The sequence below is a fragment of the Mobula birostris genome, chromosome 2 (assembly GCF_030028105.1).
Source record: "Mobula birostris isolate sMobBir1 chromosome 2, sMobBir1.hap1, whole genome shotgun sequence".
NCBI classification, from domain to species: Eukaryota; Metazoa; Chordata; class Chondrichthyes; order Myliobatiformes; family Myliobatidae; genus Mobula; species Mobula birostris.
In genome coordinates, this window is record NC_092371.1 from 243,765,952 (window position 1) to 243,780,665 (window position 14,714).

A 14,714-nucleotide genomic window follows, 5' to 3' on the forward strand; every position below is an offset into this window, starting at 1 on the left:
CAGGTGTGGTCTTACCAAGGCCTTGTACAACTGCAGTAGTACCTCCCTGCTCCTATACTCGAATCCTCTTGCTATGAATGCCGGCATACCATTCACCTTTTTCACCACCTGCTGTACCTGCATGCCCACTTTCAATGACTGGTGTACAATGACACCCAGATCTCGTTGCACCTCCCCTTTTCCTAATCGGCCACCATTCAGATAATAATCTGTTTTCCTGTTCTTGCCACCAAAGTGGATAACCTCATATTTACCCACATTAAATTGCATCTGCCATGAATTTGCCCACTCACCCAATCTATCCAAGTCACCCTGCATCCTCTTAGCATCCTCTTCACAGCTAACACTGCTGCCCAGCTTCGTGTCATCCGCAAACTTGGAGATGCTGCATTTAATTCCCTCGGCTAAGTCATTAATATATATTGTAAACAACTGGGATCCCAGCACTGAGCCTTGCGGTACCCCACTAGTCACCGCCTGCCATTCTGAAAAGGTCCCGTTTATTCCCATTTATTCCCGTTTATTATGGTCGGAAATGCTGGCATTCCTGCACGAAAACCAACAGACTCTGAGCCAGTAAGGTAAACACAAATAACTCAAAAATGTTTCTTCCAGAACGCAAAACTGTTTATTCTAAATGTAAACGCCTGAAAGCAAGAAGATCCTCCATATGGTTCACAACATATAAATTGGCTGCTGCTGATCTGTTTTGATTTGTGCACAATTATCAGCATATTCACAGCAACAAATAAAATCAAACATATTCATATACACACACACTCACACATATATCACTTCAAATGGCATTTAGCCAGAGCACAGATGTCTTTCCTCGACTGCTCTCAACATCTGCACAAAGTTACAAAGAGATTTTGTTAAAACAAAGCACGTTTATTTGTTGTAAAGCAAACACATGTCAAATTTCAGGATAATGAGGATGCATATATTATGCTAATAATGCAATTGCTATGTTAATAGCATTATGTTAATGACATCTCCCATGTGAGGTTTTATCTCATGATCTTCTGGTGAACAGGCAATCCCATAAAACCGTACAACTCTGTATTTGTCTTGTAAGACCATAAGATATAGGAGCAGAATTAGGCCATTTGGCCCATCGAGTCTGCCCTGTCATTTCATCATGGCTGATCCATATTCCGTCTCAGCCCCAATCTGCAGCCTTCTCCTTGTATCCCTTCATGCCCTGACCACTTAAGAATCGATCAACCTCTGCCTTAAATATACCTGAAGATTTGGCCTTCACAGCTGCCTGTGGCAAGGAGTACCACAGATCCACAATTTGGATAACAACAGGGCAACACTTTAACAACAAGGCCGGGTTGCCATTCAGTATTCCTGGAGAAATGCCCATTTGCTCCATTAAGTATCTGAAGATTGTCACCTTGTTCAGAATCAGAATCAGAACCGGGTTTAACATCAGCTGCATATGCTGTGAAATTTGTTGTCTTTACAGAGGCAGTAAAATGCAATACACAATAACAGAGAAAAAAAAATCGTGAATTATAGCAATTATGTATATATATTTATAATAGTTAAATTAAATAAGTAGTACAAAAGAGAGTACTGAGAAAGTGTTCATGGGTTCAATGTCCATTCAGAAATCAGGTGGCAGAGGGGAAGAGGCTGCTCCTGAATAGTTAAGTGTGTGTCTTTAGGCTCCTGCACCTCCTCCCTGATGGTAACAATGAGAACGAGACATGTCCTGGGTGATGGAGGTACTTAATGATGAAAACCGCCTTCTTGTGGCACTTGCCCCCTTGATATCCTGGATACTACAGAGGCTTGTGCCCATGATGGAACTGACTAAGTTTACAGCTCTCTGCAGTGTGTGTTTCTCCTGCCCACGTTTATCCACTTAGCTCCAGGACACTTTAGTCTGGGATCTTCTCTGACTAAATCACCGTGTCATGGAGGAAGAGTTTGTGGGTTCATGAGATCCTGAGCGTGATCCTTTCTGGAGCTTAGCTCCTGGTAGGGTCACCTATCAGGTGAGAGGGTCCAGACAAGAAGTGATCCAACCAAGTGCAGAGAGTTGCCCCTCTGTCTGGAGCCCTTTGACTAGTGGTGTTCCACAAGGATCGGTGCTGGGTCCTTTGTTATTTGTCATTTGTTTCAGCTATCTGGATGATAATGTAGTTACCTGGATCAACAAATTTGCAGATGACTCCAGGGTTGAGGAAGTCTATCTTGGCTTGCAGAGGGATCCGCATCAGCTGTAGATAAAATGAGCTAAAAACGCCAGGTGGAATTTAATGCAGACAAGTGTGAGGTGTTGCACTTTGGTAGGACCAACCAGGGCAGGTCTTACACAGTGAACGATGGGGCACTGAGAAGTGCGGTAGAACAAAGGGATCTGGGAATACAGGTCCACAACTCCTGGAAAGTAGCATCACAGCAGCGAGAAGAGAGCACGGCACAGACGATGGGAGGTGCCTGACCTTGGACGTTGCTTTCTTGTGGCGGTCTCCTTGTAAATGTGCTCAGTGGTGGGGAGGGAGCTGCCTGTGGTGGACTGCGCTGTGTCTGTAGATTTTTTTTCATTCTGGGCATTGGTTTTTCCCGTACCAGGCCAGGAAGCGATACACTCCACCACACATCAGTGTACGATGCTTGTACAGAGGTGGACGGCATGCAGCTACAGAAGGTAACCGCAATTAGCCGGATTAACACTTTGAGCAGCCTTATAGATTGCAGCCTCCTTACATCAGAACCAACAACAGTATTAGGTTATTCAGCGAGATACAGGCATTGTTCAGCTCGAGTATTTATGCAGATCAGACTGTCCTAGGATAAGCATCACACGAAATCAATTACAGTTTTTTTCCCCCTCACTGATAGGCAAGCACAGATTGCAAACCTGCAGAGTGTGCAGTACGTGACAGAGCTGCCAAGACCGGGAGAGCATGAGGAACGTGGGGTTATAAGCAAGGTGAAAAAAAATCTGTTCGGTTACTGCATAACATAGGACTACTGTCCTTTGCCTTGCTTATCACAGAACCACAAAAGGTTCATAGTAAATTTATTACCAAAGTGCATATATACTCAGTGGCCACTTCATTAGGTACCAGAGTGGAGCCCAGTGAGGTCTTCTGTTCCTGTAGCCCATCCACCTCAAGGTTCAATGTGTTGTGCGTTCACAGATGCTCTTCTGCACACCACTGTTGTAACATTTGGTTATTTGAGTTACTGGCGCCTTCCTGTCAGCTTGAACCAGTCTGGCCATTCTCATCTGTCCTCTCTCAGAAACGAATTTTTGCCCACAGAACTGCTGCACACTGGACTTTTTTTGTTTTTTGCACCGTTCTTTGTAAACTCTAGACAACTATGTGTAAAAATCCCAGGAGATCAGCAGTTTCTGAGGTACTCAAAACACCCTAACTGACACTAACAATCACTCCACAGTCAGAGTCAATTAGGTCACATTTCTTCCCTATTCTGATGTTTGGTCTGAACCACAACTGAACCTCTTGACCATGTCTGCATGCTTTTATGCATTGAGTTGCTGCCACATAATTGGCTGATTCGATATTTATATTAATGAGCAGGTGTACAGGTGCACTTAAGAAAGTTGCTGAGTGTATGTCACCATATACAACCCTGAGATTCATTTTCTTGCAGGCATTCACAGTAGAACAGAGAAATACAATACAGTCAATGAAAAACTACACACAAAGACTGACCAACAACCAATATGCAACAAAAAATACAAACTGTGCAAATAAAACTTAAAAAAATAAGTAAATAAATAATCCCGAGAACATGAGTCACAGCGTTCTTGAACGAGAGTTATGGAATCAGTTCAGAGTTGAGGTGAGTGCAGATAGAAGCCATTCAGTTCATATCCAGCCTGTTACACCTGTACCTCCACTTCAGTTCTTGATCCCTGTGTCCAAACACCCACTGCTACTTTAATATTAGAATTGGTTTATTATTCTCACAAAAGACCAGAAGAGATACAGTACTGTGTGAAAGTCTTCGGAAATATATATAGCTCGGGCACTGAAGACTTTTGCACAGTACTGTATTTGTCAATGAGGAGCAGAGAGCAAGTTTGTAAATTTGGTGGGAGCAAGGGATGTTGGGAAACGGTGAGGTAGAGCACCGCGGAAGGGTTGTGGGGCAGGAGCGCCAGGGACTGAGTGCAGACACACCCAGCCCCGATTGACCAGGCAAAGTCATTCGATTCCTAACTATTGTTTTCTTGTTGTTACAGAATGTCTCCCTGGTGCTTCCCGCTCCCTCCCCTCTCCCTTCTCCCTTTCCCAACCATGATTCCCCTCTCCCTGCCCCCTTCCCACTCTCAGTCCACAATACAGACCCAGGTCAGAATCAGGTTTATCATCACTCACATATGTCGTGAAATTTGTTTTTTTTTTCGTGGTAGCAGTACAGTGCAATACATAAAATTACTACAGGACAGGCGTATGGTGTGTTGGCACCATAAACCGTGGGACTGATTTCAAGAGCCATGAAGTAATGTTACAGCTATATAAGAACTTGGTCGGACCCCATTTGGAGTACTATGTTCATTTCTGGTCACCTCACTACTAGAAGGATGTGGATACTATAGAGAGTGTAGAGCAGACTTACAGGGATGTTGCCTGGATTGGAGGGTGTACCTTATGAGAATAGGTTGAGTGAACTTGGCCTTTTCTCCTTGAAGCAATGGAGCATGAGAGGTGACCTGATAGAGGTGTATAAGTCGATGAGAGGTATTGATCGTGTGGATAGTCAGAGGCTTTTTCCCAGGGCTGAAGTGGCTAACACGAGGGGCATAGTTTTAAGGTGCTTGGAAGCAGGTACAGAGGGGACGTCAGGGGTAAGTTTCTCACACAGAGGGTGGTGCGTGTATGGAATGCACTGCCAGTGATGGTGGAGGAGGTGTTTACAACAGGGTCTTTTAAGAGCCTCTTAGATAGGTACATGGAGCTTAGAAAAATAGAGGGCTATGTGGTAGGGAAATTCTAGACAGTCTCTAGAGAAGGTTACATGGTCGGCACAACATTGTGGGCCGAAGGGCCTGTAATGTGGTGTAAAATTTATATGTTCTATGTTCCGTGCAAAGGTCTTAGATTTCCCTAGCTATATATACGTGCCTAAGACGTATATATTATTCCTCTAGATATATATACGTCCCTACAGTACTGCAGGGGCAGATTAGGCCATTTGGCCCATTCATTCTGTTTCTCCATTCCATCATGGCTGATTTATTATCTCCTTCAACCCCATTCTCTTGCCTCCTTGCCATAACCTTTGGCACCCTGACTAATCAAGAACCTAAAAACCCCTGCTTAAATATACCAATTACTTAGCCTCCACAGCCATGTGGCAACGAATTCCACAGATACACCATCCTCTGGCTAAAGAAATTCCTTCTCACCTCTGTTCTAAAGAGAAGTCCCTCTCGCCAGAGGTTGTGCTCTCTTGTCATAGATTCACCCACCATAGGAAACCGCTCTATCTAGTCCTTTCAATATTTGTTAAGTTTCAATGAGATCCACCACCCCCCCCCCATTCAACATGACACAGATCCAGTGAAAAGCTAATCTTGCACTGTCCATGCAGACTATTACACAATCACAAGAGGCTCTGCAGGTACAAAACCTTGAGAAACACACACAAAATGCTGGAGAATAAACAGTCGACGTTACAGGCTGTCCTTCGTCAGGGCTTATTACACAGCGCACTGAGGTAGAACAGAGTAAAACTTTAACAGAAAGCAGAATAAAGAGCAACAGTTAAAGAGAAAGTGCAGTGCAGGCAAACAGTAAAGTACAAGATCATAAGTAGACAGATTGTGAGGTCTGTCAGATTGTGAAAGAGGTCCATTCAGTCATCTGTTAATAGCGGAATAGAAGCTGTCCCTAAACCGAGAGGTATGTGATTTCGGGCTTTTGTATTTTCTGCCAAAGGGAGGGGGAAGAAGAGAGAATATTTAGGGAAGGTGAAGCCTTTGATTATGCTGGCTGCTTTACCGAGGCAGTGAGAAGTGTAGACGGAGTCCACAGAGAGAGGGCAGGCCTCAATGAGGGGCTGGGTCACGTCCACTGCTCTCTGTGGTTTCCTGCAGTTATGGGCAGGGAAGTTGCTGTACCAAGCTGTTAGGCATCCAGACAGAAGGCTTCTTATGGCGCATTGACAAAAATTGGTAACGACTGACAGTGACAATTCCTTTAGCCTCCTAGAGGAAGTGGTGGTATTCCTGAGCTTTCTCGATGGTGACGTCAACGTGGTTGGACTGTAGGTTATCTAGGATGATATATCACAGTGGTGATATACAGCAATATAGCCCAACGCAATAATGCATCTCTCTCTGTACTTAATGACCCCTTTTGACACTGGTTCCATGAACGTCGTCATCTCTGAGAACACATCCTGATAACTGACTACTGTTGCACTCCCTGTACGTGGATTATAGATGTTTAAAATTTGCTGTGCATACAATTATCAGTGTTTTTATAATTAAAAGCAAACGGGTCAGAAAATCATTCAAAAATATGGAGCCCTCTGGCTGGGAACTGAATTGGTTTCTCTGAATAATAGAGAGACTAGTTCAGTCTGAAACCAAAGGGGAAATAGTCCTCTGATGTTGCTGGAACGATATCTCTCTCAAGAAGGTACTTTGTCAGACTCCATCCAGACTCATAGAAAATTAACAACTATGGCTGTTGAGTATTCATTTTTGAACTGACAGATTTGATCACCTTTGAAGTCCAAGTATTGTTAAAGTATCTAATGGGATAAATAACTCTCAACTGACATTCCTAGTTACATCAGCATTTGTACATTGGGTGGACGTTTTTCATAAACACACAAGATTCTGCAGACGCTGGAAATTCAGAGCAACACACACAATTCCGCAGGTCAGGGAGTATCTGTGAAAATGAATAAACAGTCAGCGTTTTGGGCCAAGACCCATCCTCAGTACTGGAAAAGGGAAAGATGCCAGAGTAAGAAGGTGGGGGGAGGAGGAGGAGGAGGATTGCTAGATGGTGATAGGTGAAGGAGAGTGGGAAACGTAAAGGACTGGAGAGGAAGGAATTCGATAGGACAGGAGAGTGGACCATAGGAGAAAGAGAAGGAGGAGCTCAGAGGGAGGTGATAGACAGGTGAGGAGAGGTAAGAGGCCAGAATGGAGAATAGAAGAAGGGAGGAAGAGTAAAAACCCTAAAAGGAAAAATCAATATTCATGCCATCAGGTTAGATGTTTTTAGTTACACAGAGGAACTGGTATTGAGCCAATGACTGAAATATGATTTGAAATAAAATAGTATGTGAGTTTATGATAGCATGATCATCGATTTCTCCAACTTTTGGTAACTTTTAACCCTTCCCCTTCCCGCTGCTTCAATTTCCCCACTCTAGCCCTCCTTTGCCTCTTCTCTTATCCTCGCCGGCCTATTACCTTCTTCCGGTGCCCTCCTCCCTCCCTTTCTCCCATGGTCCACTCTCCTCTCCTTCTTCTTCGGCCCTTTACCTTTCCATGTTCTGGCTCTTCCCACTTTCTTATCAGTCCCAGTGAAGGGTCTTGGCCCAAAACATTAAATGTTTATTCATTTTCATACATGCTGCCTGACCTGCTCAGTTCTTCCAGTATTTTGTGTGTGTTGCTCTGGATTTCTGGCATCAGCAAAATCTGTGTATTTGTGAATTTATTTCTTTGCTGGTCACAGGATTTTAACTGTCTGTCAATATGCCATATATCTGTCATCGAAAATTCATAAACATGTATATTGGTGCCAAATCAATTCCAGGCCAACTGTTTTACCCTGCTTGTTTATCTACACATAACTATTATTTGGATTCCACACCTTTGCAGCAATTATTAAGGTATCTAAACCAGATCACATTAGCTTTTCTTAATCTCGGAGACATGTGACTGCCTTATCACAGAGCCTTCCTATGTCACAAATGGGAATCTGAAAACCACACTAAAAATTTCTCCACCTCCCACCTACACAGTGAGACTACTTTGCTGGATTACAGTCAAAGGCACACAAACCTGGCCACTTCAATGGAATTGAATAACAGTTTGGTTTCAGAGAAGCTGACAGACGAGTCTGTGGCAAGCATCACCTTAAAAACAGCTTCAGCTTGGGCAATACACAGAATGCTGGAGGAACCCAGCAAGACAGCGCCGATTCTATGGAGCGAGAAAAATACAGTTTATCGAGCTGAGGCCCTTCATCAGGACTGGAAAGAAAGGAGGCAGAAGTCAGAATAAAAGTTACGGGAAGATGGCAGAAGAATGGGGTTAAGAACCTTTGGATCTACACAAATACTTGGCCTCCACAGCTTGGAAGAGGCCTTTGAAAGGAAGCTCTCCAAGTACGCAGGACTGGTCAGCAAATGTCAGCAGGCTGGATGGAGAGCGAGGTGTCTCCCAGTGGAGGTTGGTTGCAGGGGATTCGTAGCCCATTCTTTAGTTAGAGCCTTCAGCATTTTGGGCATTGAGGGAGAGAGGAAGAGGAGAGCCATCCGCAGTGCCACCGATGCGGCAGAGAGGGCCTCGAGATGGCTGTGGCTCAAAAGAGGGGAGCCATGGAGTCATACGTAGCTAGCCATCTGGACACAAGCTGGGGTCTGATCAGCCCCGGCTGGGTCACCTGGAGGAGGCTGTATGATGTTGAAAGACCCGAAACACCCGATGATTCCAGGAACATCACTGAAGATGTGTCCGGAAGCATCAATAGATGTATGTACACAATGGCCTCCACAGCAAGCAATCTGAAAGATTAGTAAGGACCACTAAGGTTCTGAATAAAGGGCAAGAGAATGAAGTTGAGAAGGAAAGTAAATCAGCCATGATTAAATGGGAGAGCAATGACATTCCTTGTTCACTTGAAGCTCACACCATAAAGAGTGTCGATGGTAATAATAAATACAAGTGTGAACCAGCAGAATAGTGAGCTGCCTCAAATGACTATCGAGAATCTGCAGATGCTGGAAATCCAGGCAACCATTTATAACCATATAACAATTACAGCACAGAAACGGGCCATCTCGGCCCTTTTAGTCCGTGCCGAATACTTTTGCTGGAGGAACTCAGCAGACCAGGCAGCACCTACGGAAATGAATAAGCAGCTGACATTTTGGGCTGAGACCCTTCTTCAGGAGTGAGAAAGAGGTGCACTTATATGCCAGAATAAAAAGGTGGGAGGAGGTGAAGGAGGATCGCTAGAAGGTGATAGGTGAAGCCAGGTGGATGGGAAAGGTCAAGGGTTGAAGAGGAAGGAATCTGATAGGAGAAGAGAGTGGACCAAGGGGAAAAGGGAAGGGGGAGGGGACCTAGAGGATGGTGATAGGTAGGGAAGAGGTAAGAGGCCTGAGCGGGGAATAGAAAAATAAGGGAGGGGAAGGGTTTTTTCCCAGGGAGGAAAAATTGATATTAATGCCATCAGGTTGGAGGCTACCCAGGCAGAATATAAGGTGTTGCTCCTGCACCTCTGAGGGGGATATTTTCTTGAAACAAGAGGTGGCCATGGATCAACAACGACTGTCATGTCTACTGCCTGCTGGCACTCACATCTACTGTGATGAAGTGCTTTGAGAGGTTTGTTAAGGCTGGGATTAACTCCTGCCTGAGCAAGGATCTGCACCTGCTGCAATTTGTCTGTCATCACAAGCGGTAGACGCAATCACCCTTCAATTCTGAAGTGTTGATGCAAGTGACGCATTTCACTGCATGTTTCGATGTACGTGTGACAAATAAAGCAAATCTTCAACAGAAAACAACATTGCCCACCGTAAAGAACTCTGAATTAGACGTGAGATGTTCAAAGACTAGACACATAGCACCAATCAAACGTTCACTTCAGGAGATACGAAGACAGCTCTCACCCCAACGAACTGGAGGTACGCTGATTTGAGCACTTTAATGAAGTGAAAACTTGTTTGAAAACCTCTCAGTCAAACAACACTCAAGCGCCCGCTCGAGCACACAAGATTCAGGGGGCCTGTTTGCCAGCAATAAAGGCCGAAATTGGATACGAGGGGAGATTAATTGCTAAGATAGGGAATGATAATGCAAGTTAAATGGGAAAGTAATTAAAGTGCACCTTCCATGAAAATTATTCATTGCAGATGGATCAGGTGACAGATAAATCAAAAACCGTTTTAAAAAAAAGCCACAGGTTAGCACAGGCTGGCCTCTCCCTTGTGAGAGTATGGCAGTTCCTGCAGCTGTTGAATTGAATTATGCTGGACAGAACTCATCAAATTAATTCACTGAAACGCACTTCGAGATCAAGGATCAGGGAACAACACTCAGTGGCCATTTTATTAGATACAGGAGTGCGGTCTTCTGCTGCTGTAGCCCATCCACTCCCAGGTTCAATGTGATGTCCGTTCAGAGATGCTCTTCTGCACACCACTGTTGTAACGTGTGGTTATTTGAGTTACTGTCACCTTTGAACCAGTCTGGCCATTCTCCTCTGACCCCTCTCATTAACAATGAGTTTCAGCCTACAGAACTGCAGCTCACTGGATCCTTTAAAAATTTTGCACCATTCTCTGTAAATCCTAGGGACTGTTATGTGTGAGAATCCCAGTACATCAGCAGTTTCTGAGATACTCAAACCACCCCTTCTGACACCAACAATCATTCCATGGTCAAAGTCAATTAGATCACATTCCTTTCCCATCCTAATATTTGGTCTGAACAACAAAAGAACCTCTTCACTATGTCGGCATGCTTTTATGCACTGAGTTGCTGCCACATGATTGGAAGATTAGATATTTGCATTAACGAGCAGGTTTAGGTACAGCTAATGAAGTGGCTACTGAGTGAATATTTACATGCATCACGAACTGAGGACACATCTTCTCAATATTATTGTGTACTGTTTATTTATTGTTATTATTATTATTTGTTATATTTGTATTTGTGCAGTTTTGGCTTCTTTCGCACATTGTTTGTCTTAGCTTGTATCTAGTTTTTCACTGATTCTATTGTATTTCTTTATTCTACAGTGAATGCCTGCAAAAAAAATGAATCTCAGGGTGGTAAGTAGTCACATATATGTACTATGATAATTTACTTTGAACTTTGAATTTGCTGTGGTGTGTTGGTGCAACATGCAACGGAAGATTACTTCCAACAATTATAAATAAAAAATAATATAAAATACAAAGTTAGGGGTTAAAGTACAGAAATGGAATGAAACCTGGGTACATACATAATCAGCTGTATGTATTTATAAACAGCATTATAAAGAATGGTTTAAAGCCTTAATACTGCAGTGACAGGAATAATCAATAGAGTGGGAAGGGGTCTAATATTATAACAAACAACTTTATTTGCTGTATGCACTCAGTAGTACTTGGAATTTATTATGGTATGTTAGTCAAGGCAATAAATGCAAGAATAATATATTCAGCCATAAAAAAGAATAAAGAATTATATGAAAAGGGAGCAGAGAGAAAGGATGAGGTAATGGAAAACTACTAATGTAAATTCTTGTGTAAAAGCATCCACAATTTTGCTTTTCAGAAAGAGGTGTGCAGCAGCGGAAGTGATCCCTTATCACCCGGACCGTGCTCTCTTCTCGGTTCTACCATCAGGAAGAGGAGGTACAGGAGCTTTCAGTCGCACCGCACGAGGTTTAGGAACAATTATTACCCTTCAAGCATCAGGCTCCTGAAGCAGCATACATAACTTCGCCCAGCTCAGTGCGGAACTCATTCCACTCACTTTCGGAGACCCTGCAGCCTTTGTTCTCAGTGTTACTTTTATTATTATTTGCATAATTTGTTCTCTTTTGCACATTGCTTTTTGTCAGTCTTTGTTTGTATCCATAATACTATTGTATTCCTTTATCTTCCTGTGAACGCCTGCAAGAAAATGAATCTCAAGGAGACAGTCACCATGATAATAGATTTATTTTGAACTTTGAACTTTGAAGCGACCAGCAAGGGGATTCTAATTCTCTGAATCATTCGACACCATTTAATTTTGTTTTATTGAAACTGTATCCATCAAAATGGAAGTGTTAGATCAAAATGATTTTGTTTCTTCTGTGTGAATAAAGCTCAGAGATTGAAGAGAAGGCATACTTTTTGCTCAAACAGCTCAGCATTTGAATAAGATTATCCTTTTTTTTGAATCTTGCCTGAAGTGATTATTGTACTGACTCAATGGAACTCAGCTCCATTAAAAAATCTGGACTCCTCTTGAAAGAGACACAAAACGCTGGAGGAGCTCAGCATGGAAATGAATAAACAGTTGATGTTTCAGGCTGAGACCCTTCTCCAGGACTTGATGTAAGGTCTCAGCCTGAAACATTCGACTGTTTACTCATTTTCATAGACGCTGCCCGACCTGCTAAGCTCCTCCAGCATTTTGTGTGTTTTTCCCTGGAACTAGAGGCCTTGAGTTAATGGTGAAAGGTGAAAAATTTACTGGGGACATGAGGGGAAACTTCTTCATTCTGCAGGCGAGAACATGGAACGAGCTGCCAGCACAAGTGGTGCAGGCGAGCTCTATTTCAACACTGTTTCAGAGAAATTTGGATAGGTACATGGATGGGAGGGGAGTGGAAGGCTACGATCCTGTTGCAGCTCGATGGGAGTAGGCAGAATAATAATTTGGTGTGGACTAGATAGGTCGAAAGGCTTACTTCTGTATGAGATGATGACTCCAGGCACTTCCTGCCCGATGAGCCTGGATTGCCCGTTTCACCCATGTGACTCATTAACCTACTAACACATACAGCTTCTGGACGTGGGAAGAAACAGGAGCACCCAGAGAAAACCCACACAGTCATACAAATCGCTTACAGAGCGTAGTAGAATTCAACACAGATCAGTAGCACTGCAATTGTGTTGGACTAGCCGCTACAGGGCTGTCCACGTACTACTGCACTATAATATTCCAAGTAGCAGTTTAAAATAGATTCCAAGTACTTACAAACATGCATCCAAAAGGACCACAGCCTTGTTGTGGTCTAGAGAACGACCCAGAGAGCTATGTTGGCAGGAGTCAGGGCTTCATGCTTTGGCTCTTGGTGGGGTCACCCATGCCAAACAGGTCAAAGGGTAAAAGCCAGACTAAGAGTGGTCCACCTGTCCTCCAGGTTCAGGGGTTCAGCTCAGGGCTAACAACCCTGACTGGTCAAACAAGACTGTTATGGAAACAGCGATGAAGAGTCCTCCTGACAGACAGAGATGGAAGAATTGCATTGCTGCCGTAAACACCAGTGGTTACTGGGCAGTGAATAAGTTATAAACATTTGAGTCAGTAGCCATTAGAAGAAAGCCTTGAGATAGATCATCTCAGCTTTGCAAATAATCAAGGCTGCTATTTGAAGGCATATACCTGAACAGAGTGCAGAAGCCAGGATTTCTTTTAAAATTGTATTCCCCACCTAGAAAACCTGTGCGTCTGTACAGCCCTCTGAAACTGGACCCTCGGCTTCCTCACCAGACCAAAACAAGCTGCAAAAAGTTGTAAATTCAGTCAGCTCCATGATGGACTCTAGCCTCCCCAGCGTCCAGGACACCTACAAGCAGCGATTCCTCAAAAAGGCAACATCTATCATTAAGGACCCCCATCACCCAGGACATGCCCTCTTCTCATTGCTACCATCAGGGAGGAGGTACAGGAGCCTGAAGGCGCACAGTCAACGATTCAGGAACAGCTTCTTCACCTCTGCTGAACCAAAGAAAACTACTTATTTAATTTAACTTTATGTGTATAGGTAGATAAATAGATAGACACACACACACACACACACACACACACACACACACACACACACACACACACACAAAGTAATTTAAAGTTGTTATTATTATGCATTTCAAAGTACTGCTGCTGCAAAAACAACAAACTCCATGACATATGCCGCTGATATTAAACCTGATCTTGATTTTAAGTGCATACCATTGCAAGTGTACGAATTCATTGAAACTGACTTTGCACTTTTACCTTTATTGAAATAAAGCATACGATTCCATTGTAACTGAACTTGAAGACACACACACACACACACACACACACACACAAAATGCTGGGAGAACACAGCACGTCAGGCAACATCAATGGAAAGGAATAAAGAGCTGACATTTTGGGACAAAATCCTGAAACATTGCCACTTTGTTCCATTCCACTGATGCTGCCTGAGCTGCTATGTCCCTCCCACATTTTGCATCTGTTACTCTGGATTTGCAGTGTCACTTATATTTATTACTACATTTGACCACGTGAAAATGTAATCCAGAGATTACGACTTGGTAAAATTCAGAAACATATCAAACAGCTGACAGTATAAGGAAAGTATTTTGAACCCTATAGGTGGTGGGGAGGGGGTGGCATGAAACATGAGTATTAGGTCAAAGAGGAACAGCAATGACAATTGTTTATGGTTAGTGGAGTTGAAGTGCAGCCTCCTCAATCATTCAGAGGTACTGCAGTCAGGAAAGGTGGCGTGTTGGCAGGTGGTTTGCTGACTCAAGGGATACAAGTGAGAGAGGTTTTGCTACACGCATGACTTAGAGGTCATGTTGATCCTTTGTAAAACACTGATTAGGCCACAGCCAGACTTGCGCTCCAATTCTGACAACCCCATGTCTGAAAGGACGTGGAGGGTTTGGAGAGTAGATTTATTAGAATGATTACAGCGATGAGGTGTATCAGAAGATTGGACATGAGGGAAGGCTAGACTAGAGGGAAGGGTAGACTAGAGAAGGTGAAG

At 43.5% G+C, this 14,714-nt stretch overlaps 1 protein-coding gene and 1 long non-coding RNA gene across 5 annotated transcripts in view; one reads left to right on the top strand and one right to left on the bottom strand.

Moving 5' to 3' along the window:
* epha7 (eph receptor A7) overlaps positions 1 to 14,714 on the bottom strand; it is a 380,177-nt gene that overhangs the window by 207,583 nt on the left and 157,880 nt on the right. The window lies entirely within an intron of this gene.
* On the top strand, positions 5,793 to 12,036 carry LOC140194163 (uncharacterized). The gene is made up of 3 exons (XR_011885038.1): positions 5,793 to 5,897; positions 10,993 to 11,025; positions 11,513 to 12,036. It is a non-coding gene; the product is annotated as an uncharacterized lncRNA (long non-coding RNA).